This window comes from Equus asinus, chromosome 1 (assembly GCF_041296235.1).
Source record: "Equus asinus isolate D_3611 breed Donkey chromosome 1, EquAss-T2T_v2, whole genome shotgun sequence".
NCBI classification, from domain to species: Eukaryota; Metazoa; Chordata; class Mammalia; order Perissodactyla; family Equidae; genus Equus; species Equus asinus.
This window is the reverse complement of record NC_091790.1, coordinates 155,639,209-155,656,687: the sequence shown is the minus strand read 5'-3', so window position 1 is coordinate 155,656,687 and position 17,479 is coordinate 155,639,209. Positions and strand designations below refer to the sequence as shown.

The 17,479-nt window shown below is 42.3% G+C and overlaps 1 protein-coding gene across 11 annotated transcripts in view; it reads right to left on the bottom strand.

Moving 5' to 3' along the window:
* The window catches only part of PALS2 (protein associated with LIN7 2, MAGUK p55 family member), a 102,546-nt gene extending 91,018 nt beyond the window's left edge, over positions 1-11,528 (bottom strand). The window contains exon 1 of one of the 11 annotated variants that reach the window (XM_070510365.1): positions 11,391-11,528. The gene's annotated coding sequence lies outside the window, so the exon portion shown is untranslated. Of the gene's footprint in view, positions 1-9,423; positions 9,802-10,128; positions 10,402-11,174; positions 11,295-11,390 lie in introns of those variants that run through there. The other 10 variants (XM_070510372.1, XM_070510396.1, XM_044765818.2 and 7 more) reach the window with 10 other exon arrangements.
* Positions 11,529-17,479: the final 5,951 nt, after the last annotated feature.

Below are 17,479 nucleotides of genomic sequence, written 5' to 3'. Positions count from 1 at the left end.
ATAGATGAATAAAAAAGCAAATATTTTTATTTACATTAAATATTTAAGTTAAATTTTCCATAAAACATTTTATTATATATATATATATATATATATATATATATGGACACACACATTCTAGATAAAATAAAAAGACAAATCAACTTGAAAACAGTCACATTCATTCAAAATACTAAAGAATTCCTGTTATGTGATAATAGTTATCACATAAAACATGTAAGTATGGTCATTTTCTTCATTCAAAACAAAACGTTACATTATCAAACACTACTTACTTCTGTAGACTTTTAGGGGGAAGTCATGAGGAAAAACCCAGATTGTGTGAATTTTATAAAACCTTTAGATTACGTTGGAAGGAATCTTTGAGATCACACAGTCATCTTTCCACCCAATATTTAATTTGCCTTTGTAAACATACTGAAATGTCATGTAAAAATAATACTTATTAACTTTAGTCAACAGCATATAATTTACTGGACTACTTTAAAAGCAAGGTTCTTTTAAAAAATATTTGCTAAATGAGACATAGTTCTTACACTGGAGAGAAATAAAAGCAAAGTTATAAATCAAGCAAAGGCATCTGAATACAAGTTTACTCAACAAATATTATCCGCTGTACATGTAACACTGTGCCAGACGGTAAGAGAAGGAAAGGATACTGACATTTACTGAGCATTTAAAATGCACCAGACTCTGTGCTAGACACAACTTATATTATCCAATAAAATGTCACGCCAACCTTAGAAAGTAAACATTATCATTCCTATTTCAGAGATGAGGAATACTGAGTTCAGTAGTGACTCCAGATGCACCTGCCAGTGAGCTTATTGTTTGTACCAAATAAAGCTGTGCGTCCTGAACAAAGTGAAAGAGCCGAGTTAGAGAAACTGGGATTACAACCCATGTCTCTAGGTCTCCTGCCATGCTGAGCAACAAAATAATAAAATAAAGTATCTAATTTCAAGGAATTGTATGATTTACTATTTAAGAAGCAGTGAAAGAGTTATGCTTAGTAGCAAAACTCTAAATAATATTTATTATAGTTAATGAAAAGCCAATGCTTCCTTTAGTAGAAAAGCAATTCAAGCATTAAGCTGGTAATAGCAATAAAGTATTTATGGTAATATCCTATAGATAATTTATAAACCGTCATTAGAGTATTACAACAAAATTTTCTAAAACATCCCCAAATTTGGAAGCAACTGACATTAGCTCTCACCTCATCACGAGATTAGAAGCTATTGAAACGAGCTGCAATGTGAGCGGTAGTCCCAATATCTTAGAGAGCCACTGTTTTTGTACAAAACAGGATTTCTTTTTCCTTATATGTCTATACATACTATATTGTATTTGATAAAACACCATGGGAGGTATAATGCTCTTTATATGAAAACTGCATGAATGTTTTGGAAAGACCCAAAGAAAGCAAGTGACAAAACAAAAAGCCACACTGCTGTATAATTAAGCATGAGCAAGACAACTATAAACAACTGAGAAGTCATAAAACACTAGAAGGATCCTACACTCTCCTTCCTTCATAAACCATTAAGTTCTTGCTCCAAAGCTAGGAATTGGTGATAACGCACTAATTTAGCTAAGAATGTTGACCCAGAGCCCCAGGCAAAAGATATATACTCAAAGAAAAGATTGGCACATGAATATATATTTATATTTTTTAAGTAAAGATATTTTTTTAAGGTACATGTGAATCATTTTTTATGGCCCCTCACTTAAATCAACTTTCAATCAACCAAAAACTACCACCAGTCATCATCAAATCAGGTTAGAGGATTTGACTCATGATACGTGCCGATATGGGTATACAATTTTTTTCAGGAATGACACACAAGAAACTAGTCACAAGAATTACCTTCAGAACAGTGTTTCTCAACCTCGGCACTATGACATTTTGGGCTGGATAATGCTTTGTTGTGGGCGTCCTGTCCTGTGCACTGTTTGCAGCATCCTTGCCCTCCACCTGATAGATGCTAACAGCAATCCCCTCCTAGTCATGATAGCCAAACGTCCCTGCAGGAGGGAGGGGAGGTCTGTGGAAGTGTCCCTGGTTAAGAAACACTGACTTAGAAAGAGACGGACGAGGATGTGGCAAGAAGACTGTTAGTGGCTCTCCTTTTCTGGACCGTATGAGTTATCATGGTGGTAGGCTGAATAACGGTCTCCCAAAAGATAGCCATGTCTCAGTCCCTGGAACCTGTGAATATTACCTTATTTGGAAAAAGGATCTTTGTAGATATGATTAAGTTAAGGATCTTGTGATAGGAGATTATCCTAGATCATCAGGTGGGCCCTAAATGCCATCATGTGCGTGCTTATAGAGAGGCAGAGGGAGCTCGCTCTTTCTCTCTCTTGCTCTCTCTCTCTCTCTCTCTCTCACACACACACACACACTCATACATGAAGGAAATGAGAAGAACAGAGCTGAGAGAGATCTGGGATCCTGGCCTTGAAGATTGGAGTAATGCAACCACAAGTCAAGGAATGCTGGCAACCACTACAAACTGGAAGGGACAAGGAACACATCCTCCTCGTGAGTCTGTGGAGGGAGCCTGGCCCTGCTGACACCTTGATTTGGGATCAGTGATACTAATTTCAGACATCTGACCCCCAGAATTCTTAGAGAATCAATTTCTGTTGTTTTAAGACACCAAGTTTGTGGCCATTGGTTACAGCAGCCACAGGAAACCAATACAATGATATGAGGGTTTTATTATGATTTAAAAAATTGTTGATGAGCAAACGAGATAATGAAACATAGTAAGCATTCAATAATACTGTTGATGCCATTATCAGCACTAAGCCAACCATGACCAAGTTCTAAGCTCTTGATAGCGAAAGGTAAAAACAAGGATGTTCCAAAGGTAAAACCAGGCATATATGCGCAAGACTAATATGAGTGAAAACATGTGAATCAGCCAATCGTGTGATATATACTCGTCAGTTATGTAAGTGTTATGTTATAATTTGTCATGTACTGAAAAGATAAATCGTGGATGAGGCCAGCCAAAGACAGCTTCTTGGGGGAAGCAAGCTCGAACATTTATTAGTAGAGAAGAAACAAGGCAGCAAAGAAGGGAAGAGTATGAAAGCGAGCAAAGCAATGGAAATCAATTAGATGCTTGCAGAGGTATCAATATGGCTAAAGTAGAGACGAAGGTGAGACAGACCAAGTTCTAGGGTTAGAGATATCTAAATGGTAGAGGACCCTGAAAGCTATGCTGACTGATGTGGTCATTAAAATGAATTTATACGATGTACTATTTTACAAATATTGGCCCTTGGGGACTTTAAAAATATAAACATGCTCTGGCCCCACACTGGACCTACTAAATTAGAATTTCTTGGTGTAAGATAAGCCTAAAGGATTCTGATATGCACTCAGGTGGAGAATCTCCATACCAGAGTCAATTCATGGTAAAAATGACCTAAAGAATAAAAATATATGGGCCGGCCCCATGGCCAAGTGTTTTAGTTCGTGCGCTCTGCTTTGGCGGCCCAGGGTTTCACCAGTTTGGATCCTGGGGGTGGACATGGCACTGCTCATCAGGCCACGCTGAGGCAGCGTCCCACACAGCACAGCCAGAAGGACCTACAACTAGAATCTACAACTGTGTACTGCGGGCTTTGGGAAGAAGCAGAAGAAGAAGAAAAAAAACGACTGGCAACAGATGTTAGCTCAGATGCCAATCTTTAAAAAAAAAAAAAGAATAAAAATATCATAAAGTATATATCTTCAAAGTAAGCATTCAACTAAATCAGCTTAGCGTTAACCTGGGTTAAAACTCCTCCCAAGATGCAGCCCCTCTGGGTTCCACCACAGACTTTCTCTAAATGAATCCCTCACACTTCACTTCTCCTTTCCTAAGCATATGGCCCTTGATCTGCTCAGTCTCTTTTCTCACACTTTCTCAAAAATTTTTCTAGAGAAATTCCATGCACCTCCAGCTGCCCTCCCCCACCTTTTCACAACACTCACCCGACCCAACTAAGATCTTACGATGTTTCTAGAACAAGGGAACTACGTAAAAGTAAAGTTCCATTAACATACTATATAATAAACAATTTATAACACTGCTCTATTGACCATTTACTGTAATAAAATCCTAAGTACATTTATTGAATGAAATTCTAAATCGCTTTTTACAAAAGATTTCCAGAAGCATAAAATTATGAAACGGCTCTATAAAAAGCTAATCAGCTAAGCCCCTTCACTTCAATCTTTACTTAAGTGCTACTAAGTAGCCAACAAAGTGCTAGGCTCTGAAAGATACAAAGTGTATGGAAATCTCAGTGATTTAGAAACAAACTTTACCAGTCCCAAGCTAGAAGAAAGGAGGATCTGGGAAGGGGAACTAAATATAATCCTAAAAGGAATCTTCTTGGGGGCAGGGGGACGGACCGGCAGGGATGGATGGACCATAGACTTTGCTGGCTTTACCCTAGCCTGGGTTTGTCTCATGACTAAAGCCAAAAACAAAGCAACACAACTTAGTGTCCAGATAAATAAGTCATACATTAGCTCCTTCCTCTCCCATGAACTACATTAATTTATGCGTATTCCCAGGTGTTTCTATTTGCCTTAGTACTCTTCAGAAATTTCAGTCACATGAAATTCTATTAATATATATTTCCACCAGCAATGTGAGCGACCACCTCATATCCTCCTCAAAAGCATTATCAAACTTTTTTGATCTGTCAATCTAATAAATGAAAATGGGATCTCATTTTTAATTTATGATATTTATATCATAAAGTTTATGTATATCATAAATGATATCATAAATACAGAATATCATAAGTGAAGTTTAATGTCTTTATATATGCTTAACAACCATTTGGATTTCCTTTCCTGTGAATTATCTGTTCATGATCTTTGCCCACTTTATGGTTGGCCTTTTTCTTATTTATTTGCAGCTACTCTTTACATATTAAGGAAGTTAGCCTTCTGTCTATAATACAAGTTGCAAGTATTTTTCTCAGCTCTTGCATTATCACGATACTATTTTTATTGATTGTTTCTTTCCTTCATGTATATATTTCATTGTCCTCAACCAAACTGTAAATTCCTTCCATGAAAGAAGGGATTTTTGTGTATGTATCCTCAGGAGAGTGCTTTTCAGATCTTCCAATTTCCTACACTAACAAAATTTAAAACAGGGGAAATCAGCCTTTTAGAGGGTGGTCAAGTGTGAACATTAATTATCACTGAGGCACCTACATGGGTTGTTTCTCCAGTCCCATTTCACATGGGTAAAGCACATACAACCACGTTCTAATAATACACACAGTTTGTTGAACAGGGGAGGAATGGGTGCTAGGTGAATCTGTTTCCTGTTATCTGGGCTGATATTGGGAAAGCTTAGGAGCTGCTGGCAGCCATATTTTCCATTAAAAGGACTAGGAAGTTGTTCTCTACAGCAAGAGAAGAAATGAAGCAAATGCACAGTGAGGAATAAAGAGATGAAGCATATTGTGTTGGTACCAGAGTCTCTGAGTCCCAACCTTTGGATTCCATTAGATACTCCCTGCATCTTTACAGATCTCTTGCTTATACCAGTTAGATGTCCATTATAGCCAAAAGTGGCCTACTTACTGCAATAACCGTCTACTCACATCATTTCATAACGGGACATTATAACACCAAAACCTCAGGAAGAATAGAACCTCAGATTTTTAAAAAAGGAATATTTAATGACAGTGTATGCGCCAGGAACAGGTCTAAATCCTTGAAACGTGGTGTTAAACAAAAGAGAGAAAATCTCTGTTCTCATGGGGCTTAAATTCTAGTGAGATTATACAGATAATAAAATAACATAAAAATACAATTTCAGATACTAAGTGCTTTGCAGAATTTATTTTAGGGAAATGAGGATAGCGTCATTCTCAAAGGGTGGATAGATAATACTGTTGGTCTAAGAAGGTGACATATAAACTGAAACCTAAAATGATGAAAAGGAGCCACTCACGTAATGTTTTAGGAAGAGAATTCCAGGCAGAGAGAATAGTCCTAAGTCACGAACAAGCCATGGAATTTCTGAAGGACAGAAAGAAGGGCAGAGTAGATGGAATACAGTGAACAGCGGGGTGAGAGGGGCTGTTAGAGAAGTGATAAAAGAGTAACAGAGCTAAGAGGAAAAGATGTAAGCTGGTCAAGCGAGTAAGGATCAGATCACCTATGGGAACTAGCAGGCAGTGGAAAGGATTTGAAAGTAACTTGAGCTTTATGAAAAACTCACTAGATTATCTCTAATTCTCATTTTGCCTTGCATCAGTGATAACTTTAGCAGACAGGCCTTTAGAAATTACCACCCCCAAGTATTTGACACAATCCTGACATTAGCCAGAAATGAACATTTCCTAAGCATAAAATCTCTCTTCTGGTATACTATGAATTATTTATTTATTTATTTATTTTTAAAGAATTTTAGGACCAAAGTAAAGCCATCTTACAGGAAAGAATAATAATCTAGGATGATAGGAGGATAGAAACTACTCCGAATTCTACCCCATTTTTTATACTGTGAATGAATCTACTATGATAAAGACTGTACAAGGGTCTTAGTTAAGGAAGAATATGAAAACTTAAGTCCTTTCTAAGCTACTGTAAACATAACATCCTTTGTTTTACTGAGTTCACTATTATTAAATTGGACATTAATAAGGTTAAATACTGTCAGAAGAGAAAAAGTGGAAACCAGATTTCTAACTTTATGTACCTGCTAAGAATAGCCACAGCTTAATGGCCAAGAAAGTTGTGAGTTTTAATCTTATCTCTATTACTGTGATAAATGAAGAACTTCCCCTATGTGGTGAAATCCGGTACAAAGGACTCTTGAATATCTCCTCCTCAGAAAGATTATAATAGGAGACCAACCTATTTAAAGAGTGTTAGAGATAGTATACCTCACAGGAGAGTGATATTCTCTCCAGATCTTTCCAGACAACTAACATCTGTGTACACTAAGCAAGTAATTAAACCTACCTTGCTTCTAAGATTAATGTCAGTAAAGTCAGATCTTTGAAAGCTCTAATGTATTCACGAATCTCATCTTTCACTATGTTAGGTATTTAGTTAGCCCACTTAACAGTAGACCAAAAAGCAGACTGTTAATAACACTATCTATAAAGAGAGGTACTTTGTGAGTGTGGTGGGAGATAAAGAAATGAAAGTCATTAGACACCTTGATCAAGACTTGATTCTGAGCGCATCCTCCTCAACGCATTTCCAGCAGTTTGGCAAAGCGCCCAGGGATGGTTAGCAGCCAGTGTATGTGAGGGAGAGATGTGGTCAACGTAAATCGTAAAGTCTCCCCCCAGTGGTCACATACAAATAACAGAATGACTGGGGAAATCATTGCAGCTTCTGCGAGACTGACCCAAAATACTCTAAGCAGAACCTGGTCCTTGCAACGAAGAAATAAAATCTTTAATTCAATACTAGCACTATATCAGCAAAGAGATCTCTTGTGCTTATCTGTTCTCATGATATTCCTAAATGGGAAGACTATTTTTGGAAGGAAAGAACCTACAGGCAAAGCAAAACTAGCATAAATTTTTCTCACTATAATTTTTTAGGAATAACTTAACAATATCCTTAAACAGCCCAGTATTTGCTTTAGCTAATGGGCAGGTTCACTCTTCCTGAAATAAATATTGGCACATCCCTTGCAAATTAACTACATTTACCTGAAATAGAGTTCTGATACAAATTTAGTCACTTACCAAATGAATCACCTTGGAAAAGAAAATTATTATCAGTGTTACATACCTAATGTCTAATTTGCAAAATACTCTTTTTCAAAAACCACCTAAAACTAGGTAATTTATAATACAGTAAGTGATGTCACATGTACAAATGGGTCCTCTTGCCTCTTTTAATACTTAGTTTCTTAGTGTTTTTGTAATTAGACAGCCTTTGGCTAGCACTAACCCTGTACTATTTGCAACTCTCAGCAATAATTTGCTGATATTACTACTTTTTAACAAAGCTTGGATGTCAAAAATTTGAAAGGCATTTAATTAAAACATCTGTTGTTTAACCATCCACTATTAAATGATAAAGTATATAAAGGGATGGTAAATAAACAACTTCTACTTAAAGACAGTTTTTTAAAAGGTAACAAATACAGAGTCTCACAATTGGGATTTTCTCGGTTATCCCAAGCCAAAAAGAAGGGGAGAGGGAAAGGAGAGAGAGAAGCAGGCTATGTAGTCTTCTGGAACAATTTCAGCCTGAAATGAGACTCAGGAAAAAAGCAAACTGCTCCCTCAAATGTTTAAGAAAAATATGATTCATTTTTTAAAATCCAACAGTTGGCCTAGAGAACAGCAAAAAACGATCCTGTCTTAAATAGAGCTACCAGACTTGCCTAAGCATCTTAATTTTTCCAGTGTTTATTTAATCTAGAATGTAAAATAATTCGTTTTGAAATTCCAGATGGAAAAAGAATTGAGTGGCGTCAATTAGAAAAGGACACACACACACCCCTGAATGTTTTCCCATAAAGATATTTAGTGTGGAATCTCTATAGGACAAAATAGAGCAATTAGAAGTCTTACCTTCCGTATATTATGTAACCCCAGTCTAAAATAAAAGAAACATGGACCTTAAAAAGTAACAACACATAGTGCAGACATACATTTCAACATGTATTTAAATATATGATAAATTTAAGATAAAATGACCTCAAAATGATACAATACACAAAAGTTCTTTGTTTACTGTAATAAGACCTCAGAAGACATGACCAAAATCAGGCCTCATACCTTGTAATTGCACAGGAGATGCCTAAAATAAGCAATATTACATGAGGTCCGTTATCCCTAAGCACCGCAACTACCTCTGCATTCATAACATGGTGTTACCTCGGCTAATATAGTCGACATACATAAGTTTCCAAACGAACCATTTGAAAGATTCAACTGGAAGAAATGGCTGCTAAATCATAATCCAATTGAAAAGCATTTTAACGCACCTCAAATGTTCCGAGCCATACTACAAAACGACCAATCCAGGAAGCATAAAGTAAAATTCCAACAAGCCCCAAAGGCGCAGGAAAGAGTAAAACGTGGCTGGCTAGACCTTAACAGGCTGTTTATAAGTAATGCGGAGAATTTTCTGAGCTTCCCCACCAGCCTTCAATTCCCTTCCTCCCCTGCCCCCAGCCCCCCTTTCACAAATGTATGCCCCCGCTGATGGAAGTTTAATGGCTGGAATCTCGAGCTGCAATCCTAGGAGCTGGGGAGATTGAGACTAAACTCCCCATAAAGTGTTAAAAAGTCCTCTGCAAAAAATAACCACCAACCAATCCACATCCTGTCATCATACCCACCAGATGATCTCTCAATCGACTCCCTCCTGGCCCTCCACCCCGCCAAAAAAAACCCCCAAAAAGGCCCCGACACCTTTCTAATTCCTGATAAATGCACCCAGGACCGGCAAGCTGTGTCTCAGCAGCGAACGCCTCCGGAGCAGCGTGTGCTCGGCCCACAACCACTTTGGCCAAACAACTGGAGTCTCGTGCCTGGGACGTAGCAGCAGTAGTTGCAAAAAGCCTCCTCCCCCAAGAACTCGGAGCTCGGGAGCAAGCCAGAAACCGGCGGCATCCCTCCTCTCGAGACTGACCCCGAAGGTGTCAGTCACAGCCACTACGGCCCCCGGCGCCGCTCTCCATTCATGCTTTAACGCCACTCCCTCCGCAGAGGGTGTCCGCGCCGGCGCCCGGCGGGGCCCCGCGACCCCGACCCCGACCCCAGCCCCAGCCCCGTCCCAGCCGGGGCCGCGCCGGGGAGCGCGGGGCGGCGCGGCGGCCAGCAGCATGGGCCAGACACGTTGCCGCGCGCCGGCCCGCCCGCCTGCAGCTCGGGAGCCAGGCGCCCGGGAAAGCGCGTCCCTTCCGCGCGGGCCGGGCCGGGCGCGCCAAGCAGCCCTCGCCACCCGCGCCGCCTCCGCCACCCCGGACCCCCGCCCGCGGAGCCCAGGTGCCGAGGGGGCGGGGCGGGCCGGGGTCCCCGCGTGGCGCGCGGCGACGAGCAACAGGGCGTCCTCCGACCGGCCCCGGCGAGCGGCGAGACCGTTACCCGAGCGGCGTGGGGGCCCCGGCAACTCACCGGCTCGCACCTCGGCCGCCTCCGCGCCGCCGCCGCCGCTCCCCACGCCCGCCGCTGCCGCTCTCGCTCAGCCGCAGGCGCCGCCGAGCAGCCCCATCTACAAACTCGGGGCTCGTAGTTGGGGATTGGAAAGACGGCTCTCGCTCCCCTCCGCCTCCCGCTCCCTCCGCCCACTCTCCGGCTCCCCACTCCACCCCGGCCCCGGTTGCCGGCGCCGCCACCTCCGCGCGCGCCGCCTGCTCCCCTCCGCCGCCCTCCTCCTCCTCCACCTCCCTCCTCCTCCACCTCCTCCTCCTCCTCCTCCTCCTCCTCCTCCCCCCCTCCCCCCTCCTCCTCCCACCGCCGCTGCCGCCGGGGCGCGCGCCCTCCCGGCCTTGCGCGTGCGCCGGACGCCGGGGAGCGCGCGCTCGGGCGCGAGGAGGCGCCGCCGCCTCCGGAAAGCCGGGCCCCGCCCCTCGGGCCGCGGCGCAGCGGCCAGGTGGAGCCCCCCTCCCTGCGAGCGCCCGCAGACGGCGCCCGCCCGCGGCGCCCGGGGCTGAGCCTGCGCCCCGCGGCCTCCCCGCAGGTCCTCCCGCTCCTGGCCTCCCGCCGCGCCCGCGAGAGGGTCCGTTAGACCCGGTCCCGCCGGCTCTTCCACGGCGAAATTGCCGCTGTCATTCAGCATTTACTGATGGGCAAGATACTCTACGGAGCATCAAAGAAACTCCTCTCTGCCCTTTCCAAGAGTTTACATTGAAAGAACCCGGTCGTGGGGCACAAAGGATAAACAGACCTCGAAGAAAAGCCTCTGGAAAATCTCCTCCCTCCCCCCACCCCCACCCCTGGTTCTGATGTGTATTTGGCAGGTTCTACAGCGCTGACTGTATCCTTCATAAATTTTCTCCCAAAGGCCCAACCGGGGAGTGTGATTCACCCCTGAGGAAACGGACGGACACTAGCTCTTTTCACAGCATGGAGGCCCCCGTGCAGCTCCCAGAGCCGGCTTTGCCGGACCCTCCCGGGACACCAGTTGTTCAGCTCCTCCCAAACATCTGGCTTTCCCAGACCTCCGAAGGGGGGACGACGCCATCATTTCCACCTCGACTCTTTTGCGTAGAAAATGGTGAACTGTGATGAGTGTCCGGGTGTGCAGATGACACGTTTTGACAGGAGCGCAGATTTAATTTTTCAGTTGAAAGGAACTGAGCAATGCAGTGCAGCACAGGCTCTGGCGAGAAAAACACAGCAAGGCAATCAGAACTTCCTATTCCCTTAACACCTACCTAATCCCGAAAGATGTCTGTGAATCCTCAGAGCTGTAATGGGGAGCTGTTGTGTTCTTCCAAAAATTGAAGAAACTCTGAAGATGCTATTTAAGTTTTACAAAATGTTCACTGCAGTCCTTTCAAACCATGAACGTAGAAAGTGCAAGTAAAACTTGACATGGGAGGAACATCACAGCAGGGAGCCTCCTCTGTGCAGCCTTTCCTGGTTTCTCTTGGATGTGTTGCACAGCCCTGCACAAACCAGGCGTTTGAGAAATGTTTGCAGAATGAGTAATGCGTCATGGCCCTTTGGGTTCAGAGTTGGAGATTCAAGCTGTATTGTCGCCCCTCTCTGTGAAAGTGGTTAGCGTGGAAGGGAGAGAGGGAATCCTATGGGTCAAGTGTCCTTAGAAGGCCCAGCCACGGAAAAAGGGGTTTTTCTCCTTGGTCTCAACCAAGCATCAAAGATTAGTTTACTTTTCCATTGGGATCATTAATTTTGCAAACCAACATGCAAGAGGAGTTTGTAAAGTATTGTTTTAGAACTTTCTTTCCTGGAACAGCAAACCTGAGGAAGGGAAATTAGAAGCATTTAAGGAGACCTGAGTGTACTAAGTGGTACAGAGTAACTTTGGGCACATGTTGGGCCCCCTCTCTGCAGTCCCGCCAGGTGGATGAAATGAAGTAGGGTCGGCTATGTGCCCAAGAGTGAGGCAAGATGGAGGCGGAATGGAGGAATGAGGTTTCTCTTCTTGGAGAATCAACCGACCTTTCAGATCTGCCTTAGACTCCTTCTTGCTTCCCAGGCCCATGTACTTTCCACAGGATACCCAATGGCATATTCCTGTGTACGCTACCCAGGCCTGCGAACTTTTATTTTCTTCTCCCTTCTGACTCCCAACCTCACCACAGCCCCTCACCCCAGCTAGTGCCCTGAGCTCCTCTGAGGGAGAGGGGGTGAATGTCGTTGCTAGGTGTGTTCCTGATCCCTTATAGCACACTTTTATTTTCCCAAGGGTCTTCTGGGAACAATATCCTAACCTCCTACTCCATCCCTACTCCCTGCACTTAGGGTGAAGTTAACAGAAAAAGTTGGGGGGAGGGAGAGAGAGGGGAGTTTCTGTTGCTCAAATCACAACATGTAGACATTCCTGATTTACAGCTAGGACCAGCCCTGCCGACTCCCTTCTCCCTGAGTGTTCCAGGGACCCAGCATTTGGGAGTAGCAATAAGAGAACAATTATCTTTCATTTACAGCTCCAAGCCTGTTCTCTAAATAATGACAGCAGCTGGCAGATGGAGGCTCTCACGGTTATAAGACTCAGCCTCATCCTCAGAGCCAGAAAAACGATTCTGCTCCACAACTGTCTCCAGTTGCTTCTCTTCAGGATGCTCTTGTTTGTGAAGTTTCTCTTTCAGTGTCTATATTTTATCAAATACTCATCTACAGGTTATGTTATGAAACACTACTCCTTTTTATAAATAATAGTGCCACTTTATGACATTCTGCCCTTCCTCTAAACTTTAAAGGTGGGACATGCCAGAATAAATTTAAAAGTGATCTAATATGAACATTGGAACTCTCATCATTGCTTGGTAGCCCACCTTTCTGAGAGATCATCATTTCTGAGACACCGCCCATCCATTTCCAACACCTGTTACAAATTCTTCATTCCAGGAACAGGAACGTCATGATTGAAAATGGTGGGGAATCCTTCTCTTCAGGGTCCTTAATGGTCTGACTTTTCCTTTCCTTCAAGGTTACTCTAATGGGGTCATAATTTTACCACAGCCTAATATCTCCTAACTGTAACTCAATTTAAAGTCTGAATTTTAATTCTTTATTCTGGAGCATCCATCACTGGCTTTATGTATGTACTCCTTCAAATATAAACAAAAGCTTATATACTTTTTGTGCGTGAGTGAGGAAGATTCGCCCTGAGCTAACATCTGCTGCCAATCCTCCTCTTTTTTTCCTTTTGCTTGAGGAAGATTAGCCCTGAGCTAACATCTGTACCAGTCTTCCTCTATTTTGTATGTGGGATGCCGCCACAACATGGCTGATGAGTGGAGTAGGTCCACACCCAGGATCCGGACCTGCAAACCTGGGCCGCCGAAGCAGAGTGTGCACAACTTTAACCACTTGGCCACGGGGCTGGCCCCCATATACTTTTAACACAATTGTGTTTTCTTTTCTCTTTTGACCTGCTTTGCTGCTTCAGAAGTTGAAAATTTTGCTAATAGTTAAAGCCCCAAATTTTAGCAAAGCAAGTGCTATCTGCTAATTTTCTAATTAATCCATCATAATAAGAGTAATGATGCCCCTGGAATACAGCTTTATGAAAAATTGCAATTGACATGCATCACAATTCTAACCAAGCTTTCCTCTAGAATACTTCATTTAGCTTCACCCCTTTACCTCTGTTCACAAAGCTAGGTGAGACACTAACTTCCAGCGTCCGTGTAACCTTTCTAATTTGAGTCTCTCTTTTGCTTGCGACTTGCCCTACACTGAGAGCAGTGCTTCTCACTTTTGGCTGTTTATTGGAATCATCCAGAGAACTTAAAGAAAAACAAAACCCTGTTGAGTGGGTCTCACCTCTAGATTGAATTGTTCTTAGCTGCAGCCTGGGCACCAGGGTTTTCCAAAGCTCTCCGGGTAATTCTAATATACAGCCAGAGTTAAGAACTACTGAAATGAGTTGTCTTCCAAACAACACTTGTACCAAGTCTTCTCAGAACATTGGGGTGGCTCCAAATTACCTCAAGTAATCAAATTAAAATACCTAATCCTGTGCTTTAAAACGCTTTGCCAATTGACAAGAATAGACCCCTTTCAAAACAGCTTAAATTTATCTCCTTCCTAAAGCTTCTCTCAATTATTCTCACCTGACTGCCTAAAGATTGCTGTTCCCAATTCTCCGAGCATTCCAGCTGGCACTGGTTTACAAGCCCTTGGACCACAGTTGATTGTCTGTTATTGTTTTAATCTTGCTTTTGTAGATATCTGTCAGAGGCTTTTCTTGTCATCTAAATCTCTCTGAAGTCCCACTAGGTCAACAGACAATCTCAAAATAAACAGAAATGGTATTCTTAGCAGAAGTTTCTCTCAGCTATCTGAAAGAATATTCCCTGACACAATGGCAGTTCATTTTTTTTATCACCACAATTAAAGCCAACAGTTGTAAGAATTCACGTGTTTGAGGTTGTTTTTTTCTTACAAAAGAAAAACTATATATTTCAGTCTATTTCCCTGCCTCTCCTTACCACTGTTCATTTACTTCAGGTGTTAGAATTTGGTTTCCACATCCACCTCTCTACTGAAAATACTCTTCATGTCACAACTGGCATTTTCACTCATGTGTTTATTCATTCATTCATTCATTCATTCGTGATAAATGCTGAGAATAAAATAATTAACTATCAAATTACCCCTACCTAATGGTGAACGATAATTTGGTTTTTACAACCACCTCTCTACTGAAAACACTTTTCATGTCACAACTGACATTTTCACTCATGTGTTTATTTATTCATTCATTCATTCATTAGTGATAAATGCTGGGAATAAAATAATTAACAATATCAAATTACCCCTACCTAATGGTGAATGATAAGCAATTAAAATATCATGTGATGAGTGCTATGTCAGGAGTGTTAACCAGACACAGTGGAATCATAGTCTTTGCTTTGTGTTCAGACAATCCAGTTTCTTTGCAATGTTTGGGGAAGTTAACCCCCACACTGAAGACTTTTAAACTTCCCCTTTCCTTCCACTTCCCTGATAGGAATTCCTTCTACTCTGATTATTCTTTCTCCGACCTCTTGTTGCATCATCTCCGCCCACTTGCTAAATAAAAATGTTCCACTAAGAATGGAAGAGATTTTTCAGAGAGAAAGTGTAGCATGAGAAGAGACTACTGTTTTTCTCAGGAATCTCACTGACCCCTAGGACTCTATCTCCAATGCTTCCCCACATCTGTATCTACAGTTCTACTCTCCCCTGAGGCTTGTTTTCAACTTCCTGTTGAATATCTCCATCTGGATAAGTCATTCACAGCTCAAATTAACATGTCTAAAATAAAATTCATTGCTTCCGACACCCGGCTGTATCCCCTCTTGCAGGTTTCCCCTGAGCCTCCCTTTCTTTACTCTCTTTGCCCTCTCCCTGAAAGATACAGTCTGCTTCCAGGTCCCTTGAAGTCCACCTTCTCAGTGTCATGGGAGTAGATTCTCTTGTCCATTTCCTCTGGCCCTACATGAAGTCTCCTTGCCCAATCCCATGTGCACCTGAGTGCCAGATGTCAGTCACATCACCCCTGCCTCCTTACTGCCCATGGGACTCCATTTACAAGATCGTTCATAACGATCTTCAAGGCTCCTCCATGTGTGGATATTACACATCAGTCATATCTGACACCTTTGTATTTCCATCCCTCTGTTTTTGGAGGAATGCCTTCTCCCATGTCTACTGGTCAAAATCCAAGCTTTTATGCCCATCTCATATCCCCCTTTTCTGTTAAACCTTTCCTGCCCATCCCAAACAGAAGCAACTGCTTTTCTTTGAATTTTGTAACACTTTATCTCTTTTAGCCCTTTTCCTATTGTGCTTCATAATAGCATCATTTCTGTTTTTGAACATTTATCTTAACACTCTTCTCACTACCAGTCCCAGCCCCATCCCCTTCTTGCTTACAGATAAGAGTCCAGGGTGCTATGTACAGGAATGCCTGCAGAACTTGACACAATACTGCTCATCGTAGGGATTCCTTTAGTGAAACAGATAAAGTTGTTAGCTGGTGACTTCTAAAAGTAAAGAAAATTAAGTGGAAAAAAATGTCCCTAATTAGAATTGAACTCTTGTTCCCAAATATGCAAGTTACAGCTGAGAAGCTCTTACAAGGACAGTCAGATTTCAGGCAGGGACCCTAATGGAGCTACTTGAGTTTATCCCATCAGCAGCCAGCCTCTAGATCTAATTAACTCTTTGGGATTCTCATTTACAATGGGCTTCTAAATTCCACATCTCCTATTTATAGATGAGCTGAAAAAATACTAGGCCTTCTGCTCAGGTATCAAAAGAAGATTTTGAAAGATCTGAACACAAGAAACATTTTTTAAAAACTGAATATATACGATGTCAGTACGGATCCTGGGCTCACTGGAGAGGCAGAGAGGCATGAAGTGCTGGGGGGAGGAGGAGGTCTTTATGAGGAGTTTTATGGCATTATAGTAAACGAGAGTGTCTGGATTGTGATTACGCACAAAAGGAAAGGGCAAAACTCTCTGGGCTTGATGGTCCTCCAGAAAATGGAGAGCAGTCATGAGGGTCCAACCATGTCACCAGGGTGCACAGTAGGCACCTAAGACATTTTTGCTATACAAATGAATGAAAGTTGGTCAGGATGGGGGGACTGAGAACAAAGATGGAAGTAGGGGTGTGTGTGTGTGTGTGTGTGTCTGTGTCTGTGTCTGTGTAGGGGGTGACCAGGAAAAGCTGTTTTGGCTGTTAAAAAACCCAAGAAGTCAATGGCCCATTCTAAAGTGATGCTATCTTCATGCTAGGAACTGATAAATGCTGGGAATAAAATAAAACACTTCATTCCTCCTTAAAGTATCAGCTGTTTATAAATATAAAAGACCAGGTCATTTAAAAATCCTGCTTTGGTAATAATAGTGAATAGTAACTATCTATTGACTCATGCCTGTGTGGCAGACAGCACTTTACGTCCTTTATATCCCAGCTGAGTCATTATTATCATCACCACTTTACAAATGAGGAAACAAGAGGGGTTAAGTTAACCTGCCAAGGCTCCCGAACTGTGAAGTATTCAAGTCAGTTCAAGTGCAAAGCTCCTGCTCATTCCCACACTTCATACACAGAGTGCTTTGTAGCTCTCAGATCAATTCAACCAGAATGAATTATAGTACAAGTCACTACAATTAAGGGTTCTCTGTAACATGTTATTTAACTCAGATTCATCACCATGATCTTCAGACTTCTCGTGTGTGTATATTTTAACAATGTAGAATTTGTGGAGGGGCTATCTATTTTTGTTGTTGTTACAGTAGAACTATAGAAAAGTACAGTTTTTTTCTGAATTATT